Below are 9,723 nucleotides of genomic sequence, written 5' to 3'. Positions count from 1 at the left end.
GATCATTGAGAAAGTCGAGTGAGTCATGATTCCACAGGGAGCCTAGTAGAAGACTGTACTGGGATACGGTGTTGGGTCGTGTTGTGGAGTGTAGGGGTGGAGAGTCGGGTCGTGCCTAGAATCTGGACACTGGTTCTCTACGTGGGCTTGGCGATGACGGCCTGAAGAGGGGGGGTCAGAGTCCAGGGCCCCACCTCTGGATGATCTGATTCCCTGGACCTGGGCTAGACCCGGGAGTCTGCATTCTAACACGCTTCCCAGGTTATGTGGTTTCAGGTGGTTGACAGCCCATATTTGGAGGCCCTCTCTTAGGCCTTTCTTCATTATTTGGCAATTAAATTCTTTTGTGAGCTTGGCCTTTTTATGCCTCAGTGTTTCCCCCAGTCAAATGGGGACAGTTCACCCGTCTCTGGCTTCGTGATGACCTAAGGTGGGAGGTCATTCAGGTACATGTTGGGCGTGTTGCATTCGGTGGAAGTGGGCTTGGCAGGGCTCATGATCTGTTCCTTTGGGGCCTGCACCCTGAACAGCTTTTCCTGTAAGCTGGCATCTTGGAACTTACCCAGCCTCTTGGGATGTGGTAGCTTTGACCTTAAGGGGATACAGTCAAGGTGAAAATTTGTCTCTCTGAAATGCTTTTTCTCACAGAAAGACATCCAAAGTCAGAGGCATGTCCTTCTGGGGTGACCATAATTCTGAGCTCTAGAACAATTCAGAAAGCCAGGATGTGAACCTGAGTTCAGTTCTCAGTTCCAGCACTGACCATTTGTGTGATTCTGGACAAGTAATTTCATTTCTTATGGTCTAAAATTCTTACCTTCGGGAGTTCCCGTCATGGCTCAGTGGAAACGAACCTGTCTAGGAACCATGAGGTTGCAGGTTCGATCCCTGGCCTTACTCAGCGGGTTAAGGATCTGGCATTGCCGTAAGCTGTGGTGTAGGTCGCAGACTCGGCTAAGATCTGGTGTTGCTGTGGCTGTGGTGTAGGCTGGTAGCTACAGCTCCAATTAGACCCCTAGCCTGGGAACCTCCATATGCCACGGGAGTGGCCCTCAAAAGACAAAAGAGAAAAAAATAAGTAAATAAAAATAAAATTCTTACCTTTGAATTCATCAGGTGTGAAATAGGGCTGACAATTGTACTTTGCAGCAACACCACGGGGTTTGAAAGACATAGGCTGAGTTATTTAGTGATGAGGCATTGTGACAGCTGAACTTTCAAAAGATTTGACAAAACCAAAACATATATGTATACACACGTGTATACATATCTATGTGTATATACACATGCCTAAAATAGAAACACATAAAGCAAATATGCCAAATGTTAAGAATTGCTGAATCTAAGGGACACACATGTGGGTAATCATGTTTCCACATTTTCTAGATGTTTTTAAACCTTCATAATGAAATCAGGAAGAAATGGTACAGGTGAGACCACCAGCACAGGGCCTGTTGCACTGTAGGTCCCAGTAGGTTGGTGAGAGGGGAGGTGAGGATGGCAGGGCAGGGAGAGGGGGACGGCACAAGTAGGAGAAAGGCTTCCAGGCCAGCCCAGCGCAGGAAGAGCCCAGGGACAGAAGGAAGACGGGCAAGGGCCCCCTCTCGGGATGGAATGGGTGTGAGAACTGCCCTTTGCTTTCCCATCTCCAGAGAATCTGGGTGGGGGGTGGGGTGGGGCGGACCCCACTCCATAGGGAGGTTTCCTCAGGGATCTGAGAAAAAACAGTTGCACTCTTTGCAGGTGCTTTGGGCCCCCTTAGCTGGGGTGGGAAACATGATAGGGATCCTTTGGGCCTCCGGATTGTTTGCAATTTATAGACACTGTGAGGAGGCCCCCAGTGTACAAGCGTCTTGCTCCACCGCTGTCCCGAGCACCAAGGTGGAAATGAACAAGGTCCAAATGGCAGAGGGGGATCAGCAAAACTGTGAGGATGGGCTGCGAACTGGGCAGCTGGTCCCGCCTCCCTTGCAGCTCCCCTCAGCTGAGGGCTCCCACCTTAGCCCATGGCTGGACTTCCAGCTCTTCCAGATCCAGTGTCGTGAACGCAGCCTGATTGCTGTGACAAATCACCACAGACTTAGTGGCTGAAAATAACACTATTGTATTATCTTTATGATGCTAGAGGTTAGAAGTCCAGATTGGGGCTCATGGGCTAAACTCAAGCAGGGCTGGGTTTCTTCTGGAGGCTGAAGGCGAGAATCTGTTTTCTTGTCTTTTCCAGCATCTAGGGGTCTGTGGCCCTTCCTCCTTCTTCAAAGCCAGTCGCATCTTCCTCACACTGCCATCTCTCTAGTTCCAACTCTTCTCTCTCCCACTACTCCATGGAAGGCCCCCTGTGACTACCTTGGACAGATAATGTTTTGAAGTTCATTAATTAGCAACCTGAACTTCCCCCTGCCACGTAACAGGCTCAGGGATTGAGACATGCACAACTTTTGGGGTGGGGGGCATTATTCCGTCGACTACAGAGGATGCCCTAGAAGGATGAGCATCTTTACCATTTACTCCTAGGGATTTTCAAACTTTAGTGTACTTTAGAATCATGGGAAATGCTCAAAAGGCCAGAATTTTAGGCCCATTGGATTCTGATTAGGCACTTCTGGAATGGATCTCTGGAATCTGAGCTGCCTTATGCCTTCCTGATATACGTGACCCAAGGAGCACGCTTTAAAGAGTCTGCTTTTGTGAGTTCCCGTCGTGGCTCAGCCGTAACGAACCCGACTAGGATCCATGAGGTTTTGGGTTTGATCCCTGGTTAAGGATCTTGCTTTGCTGTGAGCTGTGTTGTAGGCCAGCAGCTATAGTTCCAATTTGACTCCCAACTTGGGACCCCAATTAGACCCCTAACCGCAGGTGTGGCCCTAAAGAGAAAAAAAAAAAAATCTGCTCTGTTTTTTTGAATAGGGTATAGTGGCTACATATTAGCACCTAATTACAAAATCTATGCCCTCTGATTTATTGAGCAATTCTCATGTACTAATAAATACAGCTAGGTGGAGCAAGCACTTTTTGCCAGATCTATTCTAAGTGCTGTCCATGCACCACCTCCTTTAAGCCCCACAATGGCATGACAAGGTAGGGTTATTATTATCATGTCTATTTTGCAGATGAGAAAAGAAAGGCACGGGGTTAAGTACCTTACCTAAGGCAAAGAACGGACACAGGCAAAGCCAGATGCCTGTTCATCCCCTTCCTTTCTCTTCTCCAGCCTAAGAGGCAGCTCTGCCGCCAAAGGTGGAGTTAGCCCTGGCCATAGCCAGAGGGTGGGGGGCTGAATTTTACACTCAAAGAGGTCCAAACAAAGCAATTAAAAGCCTCAAATGACCTGGTGAGGTTGTCTTTAATTCTTCTCCAAACACACCCAACAGAGCCACAACAATGCTACGGGCAGGAAGGAGTCTGCTGAGGAAATGCCATCCTGGCCCCTCCAAGAGGCAGCAACCTCAGAGGGCCTCCTTCCCCCTCCACACACATGCAGGCAGGCACCAAGGGACAGTTTCCCTTTATTCCAGGAGTGTGGTCCAGCCTGCTACATTCCCTTCACAAAGCATCAGATTCCCCTGGCCTCCTGTCTGTGTCTGAGAGAGCTTCCAACTGGGCCACTATGGGTCCCAGTATCATTTCACTTCTTTAAAAAACTTTTTGGCCATTTGCGAAGTCCCTGGAGCCTGAGTAACTCTCAGGCCCCTCCCCCTGCACCTTCCCTCCCCCCGGGCCCCAAGCAGTGGGTTTTCCCTGCCTGCCTCTTCCCCAAGGGCCGGACCTGTGCCGGAGGTGGGAGAGGGGCCCCATTTCATTTCTTTAGGACAGAAAATGGAGACTTAAGTGACACCAGATGGGTTATAGGCTGACATCCATGTAGATGTCACCTCCTCTGCTATTGACGCCACAAAGCAGGCCACTCTCTCCCCACCCTCCACCACCTCCTTCATCTCCAGTTCCCATTTCATCTTCCATCCTTTCTCCTTTCTCCAGCTCCCAGGATGCACTCTCCACTCCAGCTCCTTCCCCACAGTCTCACTGCCTTAGGCATGTGACTGTGCAGGCCTGGGTCAGAGGGGTAGGTTGCAACCAAAGACCATGAACCTTTAAGCCCACCTTAGACTCTGCCTCTGTTTCCCCTTTGCCACCTTCCTGCCTCAAAGCAGCATCTGTGGCTCTGATACCTGCTTTGTGGTTTGTAAAACATGTGCTCCATTTATTTCCAGGCTCATCCTGACGCCTTATAAAGTATGGAGGGTTCCCACAACGGATTCTGCCGATGGGGAAGATGATGCCGGAAGGAGGACAATGACTCACTCAAAGCCACACGGCGTCTAGTGTCTTCCAAACCTGCCCCGCCCTGATGTTAGAGTTCTCCGTGATGATGATGAGGTTTCCATGGTACCCCACGCAGAGGAGATGCTGGACCATGAGTGTGGCTGCTGTGGACAGGTCCTGAAGAACGTCAAAGCAGATGAGAGCAGAAAAACAGTCCACGTCAGTTACCTTTCATGCCCAGTTTCTATGCTATCTAATTATACTGATGGAGTTTATGAATATGTCAAATTTTGTGTTATGGTTTTATACGATTTAAAAAAAAAAAAAACATCTGGGAGTTCCCATTGTGGCGCAGCAGAAACAAATCTGACTAGGAACCATAAGGTTGCGGGTTTGATCCCTGGCCTTGCTCAGCGGGTTGAGGATCCGGCATTGCTGTGAGCTGTGGTGTAGGTCTCACAGATGCGGCTTGGATCTGGTGTTGCTGTGGCTGTGGCGTAGGCTGGCAGCTGTAGTTTAATTTGACCCCTAGCCTGGGAACCTCCATATGCTGTGAGTGTAGTCCTAAAAAAACAAACTGAAAAAAACAAAAAACAAAAAAACAACAAAACAAAACACCATCACCCTATGGGGTGTGGGCTGGGCTGTGGGCTGTGTGTGGAGACTTCTGACCAAGGGCTTGCTGCTGACCTGGAAGCATGTGCAGCACGTCCAGGCACCTCCCAGGTCACCTTCACCACCACCACCTCAGCACCAGCCTTGTGCCCATTTCACAAAGGAGAAAACAGAGGCCCGGAAAAGTTCATCGCCTATCACTATTCAGCTAGTGAAGGGCAGGCTTCCAAGTCAAGTCTGTCTGTCCCATGCCAAAGCTGAGTTCCCACCTTTGTCCCATGGCACTGACTCCCCACAGAGACAAAAAGGGCTTAGTGGTAAAGTGACTCCGTTTCCCCTTCTGTAAAACCTGTCTCCTGGTGTCTATGTCCCCTAAGCAGAGGCCCCCCTCTCTCACCCCTGGTCTCTGTGCCAGCCCGCAGGAGTGTCAGAGCCTTCCCTTTGGAGGAGTAAGTTCCCCCCACTTGGAAGGAGGAGTCAGTCAGACCCTCAAGGCCCCCAAGCCCCACGACTCCCCTCCTGGGGACAGCCCTGCTCTGAGAGCTGGAAGCCTTGCCCGGGCACCAGGGGGTCAGGGCCCGGCTAAGGAGCAGCACCGCTCTGCCCACGCCCAGTTGGGCAGTTCTCCAGCAGGTTGTGCAATCTTGCTATGAATAGGTCTAGGTGTGTGGTTTGGTGCCAAAGAGACCAGACTTGTTTCCTTCAGTGACAGCTCCCCTCTGGAATTCTGGGAGGTGAGGGAGCACAGCTGTGAGGTCAGGCTGCTGGCCCTGAGCAGGGCGGTCTGAGCTGGTGGCGTGAGGGGTGGAGCCTGTGGCCAGACTGGATGGGCAGGCTGGCAGCATGACTCTTCCGTGAGAGGGCACCATGATGGGTGTTCAACTTGAGTGCCCAGAGCTCTTCTCCCTCCCTGGCAGTCACCCAGCCACCCAAGCCTCTGCCATCCCTCACTCTCACCAGGCCCTCTGACCTTAGGTATAGACTTAAGAAGCTGGGAAGGAGACAGGAAAAGATTTGCAAGTTAATTGTTAAAACTTAAAAAAAAAAAATGAGGCTGTGGGAAACCAGGGATTCTCATACATCATTGGAGGGCAATTTGGTCCATCTACCAAAATTGCAAATGCGTATGTATCTTTTGCCCCAATAATGCCACGTTTGGGCATGAATCCTACAAAGATTCTGACATGCGTATGTAATAATGTGTATAAGGTTATTCACCGCAGTGTTGCTGATAAAAACAAAGGTTTAGAAACAACATCCAGTGTCTATCAGTAGGGATTACTGGCTAAATGGATCATGATCCAATGAGACAGTGGAATACTATGCAACTCTAAAAATGAGGAGGCTTTCTTGGAGTTCCTGTTGTGGCGCAGCAGAAATGAATCTGACTAGGAATGATGAGGTTATGGGTTCAATCCCTGGCCTCGCTCAGTGGGTTAAGGATCTTGTGTTGCTGCGAGCTGTGGTGTAGGTTGCAGAGGTGGCTTGGATCCCATGTTGCTGTGGTTCTGGAGTAAGCTGGCAGCTGTGGCTCTGATTTGACTCCTAGCCTGGGAACCTCCATATGCCACAGGTACGGCTCTAAAAAGAGAAAAAAAAGACAGTAAATAAATTAATAAAAATGAGGAGGCTTTCTATGTATGATAATTCTTCCATGCATGAGACAATCATTAGGGGAGCAAGATACTCAACAGTGTGTGTAATGTACTTTTTCTGTTAAAAAAAGGGGGGGAGTAAGAATTTGTGTCTCTTATTGCTTGTAGATGCCTAAGAAATTCTGGAAGGGGAGTTCCCGTCGTGGCGCAGTGGTTAACAAATCCGACTAGGAACCATGAGGTTGCGGGTTCGATCCCTGCCCTTGCTCAGTGGGTTAATGATCTGGCGTTGCTGTGAGCTGTGGTGTAGGTTGCAGACGCGGCTCAGATCCCGCGTTGCTGTGGCTCTGGCGTAGGCCGGTGGCTACAGCTCTGATTCGACCTCTAGCCTGGGAACCTCCATATGCCGCGGGAGCGGCCCAAGAAATAACAACAACAACAAGAAAAGACAAAAGACAAAAGACAAAAAATAAATAAATAAATAAATAAATAAATAAAATTAAAAAAAAAAAAAAAAGAAATTCTGGAAGGATATACAGGAAACTTTGGGGTGGGAGGAACTAAGCAGAAAACCAGAAAGGGATGCAAAGAAAACAGTCCCTCTGTGAACCAATATGCTTTCTAGCTTTTGAAACATGTGAATGCATCACCTTTCAAAATATTTTAAAATATGATGCAACAAATGGAGATAATTTTGACCCAAAAATTCAATTGCCAGATACAATGGGCATTGTCTCCCAGGGACAAGTCCTGGGATGAAAACACCCTTCTGCTTGGGGAGTTACCCAGTGGATGCCTCTTGGTGGGAGGAAGAGCCCCTTCCTTCTCCTGCTGGAGTGGGATGTAGAGGGGCCGAGAACAGTGCTAGCTTATCCATGGTGGCAACTCTGAGTCCTGTGTTGAGGCCAAAGGGTCCAAGACACAACAAGAACTATTTCAGTGTTTGCATCCTACCTTTTACTGCCTCTCCTCAGCCACAGTTTACGCTACATATACTATTTCTATTTGGCTTTTTATTTTTCTTACACCAATAGATAACATTACAAGAGTAATAGATAGTTACATTTCTGAGAGTGCACTTGATATGAGCATATAGTTGTAGTACTGATTTTTTTTAACAGATGCATAATATTTCTTTGCTCTTATTAGGGAGTTATGAAGACACACTTTTGCAATGATATTATTCATTTGTCAGATTCCTTTCAAACTGTGTAGTTATTATCTCCCCTGAATTCCCCAGCCCCCTTCTCCCACCTTATCCCTTTTTCCCTCCAGTCTCAAAAGAGGAGTCAAAGCCAGGCTCTCCACCTTGACTCTTTAGAAACTATAGTGATCTTTAGAAAAGTAACACATTCCCACTTTGATAAGTGAAAACAGCACACAAGGAGAAGTGGGTGTTCCCGTTGCGGAGCAGCAGAAACCAACCTGACTAGTATCCATGAGGATGTGGATTCAATCCCCGGCCTTGCGCAGTGGGGTGGGGATCCAGCGTTGCTGTGAGTTGTGGGTCGCAGACGCTAGGATTCCGCATTGCCGTGGCTGGGGTGTAGGCTGGCAGTTACAGCTCTGATTCAACCCCTTCACCTGGGAACCTCCACAGGCTGCAGGTGCAGCCCTAAAAAAACAAAACAAAACAAAACAAACAAACAACAACAGAAAAAACCCACATGAAAGCTGAATGAGCCATTGTTGAGTTTTCTGTGATTTCTTCTGGATCAGGGCTCTCAGTTTGGTTCAGGAGTTGCACGGGTGCCAAGATGACCCCCTAGCCTTTGGGGCAGCCTGTAAGGCTGGTGGCTGAGAGGCCCGAGATGGGAGCAGCTTCCCTGCCACCCCGGTGCCTGGTGCCATCCCAGGTGCTGGTGGGATGGATGAGCCCAGAATCACAGAAACTGGCCTACACCAACACAAGAGCATTGAGATTTTTCTTCCCTGAGTGGGAATCAGGCTGTTTGCAGTGTTTCTGGTAAGTTCTCTGAGAAGGAAGACAAGAACTAAGTTCTTTTTTTTTTTTTTCCTTTTTTTAAGAACTAAGTTCTGAGCCATTGTTCTGTGATGGACACTAGGCAGAACTATAGACATACACACCCTCATTTTCTTTGGGTATCAAATACTGCTGGCAGCCTTCCCTTTCAACATTCGAATGAGGAAAATTCAAGAAGGACCCCTCCTTCTTCCTCCAGCTCCAGAGGTGGCCTGGTCCTTGGAGCCCAGCACCAAAGCTTCTCTTGGATGGAGACAGAAGCAGAGGGAGGGTGGTCCCCCTTCTAAACACTCTTATCTTCCCCTCACCCCTTCAAACATACTCCCCAGCCATGCCCACCACGGCTGAGCTGAGAGGCACCCAGGTCACGGCAGGCAGCCCCCCACCCCTATCCCGTAGCCAGCTCCCACTTCCCCATGTCCCAGGGGAGTGGCTGTGGGGACAGGGTGGTGTGTCCGGCAGATCACGCTGTGAATCCTACCTTCCTCCACTTTTGACCTCTGCTCTCCAGCTGTGGTGTGGGTGGTTTGGCTGATACAAGTCACATGTGCGGGACTGAAGATTTGCCCTCACTACTCAAACACTTGCGAAATCAAATCCCTCAAGTGTCAGAGAGATTAACCCGTCCAAGTCCTTCCTCTTCTAAGCAAGAAGCCAAAGCAGGGAGAGCTGGCAACAACTAGCTCTTCATTCAAGGAGGTGGAGCGGATATAGATCCTACCTCGAGCATAAGCTCACCGTGGGCAGGGCCCAAGTCCTAGGTGTCCTGGTGCCCCCAACTGCAGCCTCTGGCCCACAGCCCCAATGAGACTGACTAATTGTTGTTAACTTGAGTTAATTTTAGCTGAATTTTTACCTGGTTTGGGGGAAGCTGTCTATTGAGAACCTTGTGATGGCTGGTGTTCCTTGGCCATTTTCAGCCTTTTGGGAGACAGAATCAGAACTGAGAGGCAATCTCAAATGAAATTCCTTCTCCCGGATGGGTTTGGGATTAGAAGACGGTGAGATTTTATCTTTAAAGGCAATTAAAACAATAACAAGGACAATTGTACAAAAGCATGACTCTCCACCAATGCAGTTTATCCCAAAGGGCAAAGTTAAAATCGTTTTATTCACTCGACCTCAGAGTCCATCGTGCTGCTGAGGACTTTGAACCCAAAAGCTGATTGATTTTTATGTCTCTTAAGGAAAGACACAACCCAAGCTACTAAGAATAGTTTTACGGTAGGGTGGGGTTCCCCCAAACTTAGCTGAGCGGCCCCAAGT

At 48.9% G+C, this 9,723-nt stretch overlaps 1 long non-coding RNA gene across 1 annotated transcript; it reads right to left on the bottom strand.

Moving 5' to 3' along the window:
* Positions 2,089-7,951, bottom strand: LOC106508914. The gene is made up of 2 exons (XR_002343780.1): positions 7,899-7,951; positions 2,089-4,440 (listed from the first exon to the last, which is right to left on the bottom strand). It is a non-coding gene; the product is annotated as an uncharacterized LOC106508914 (long non-coding RNA).

The sequence above is a fragment of the Sus scrofa genome, chromosome 1, assembly GCF_000003025.6.
Source record: "Sus scrofa isolate TJ Tabasco breed Duroc chromosome 1, Sscrofa11.1, whole genome shotgun sequence".
Lineage (NCBI taxonomy): Eukaryota > Metazoa > Chordata > Mammalia > Artiodactyla > Suidae > Sus > Sus scrofa.
This window is presented reverse-complemented; position numbering and strand designations above follow the sequence as displayed.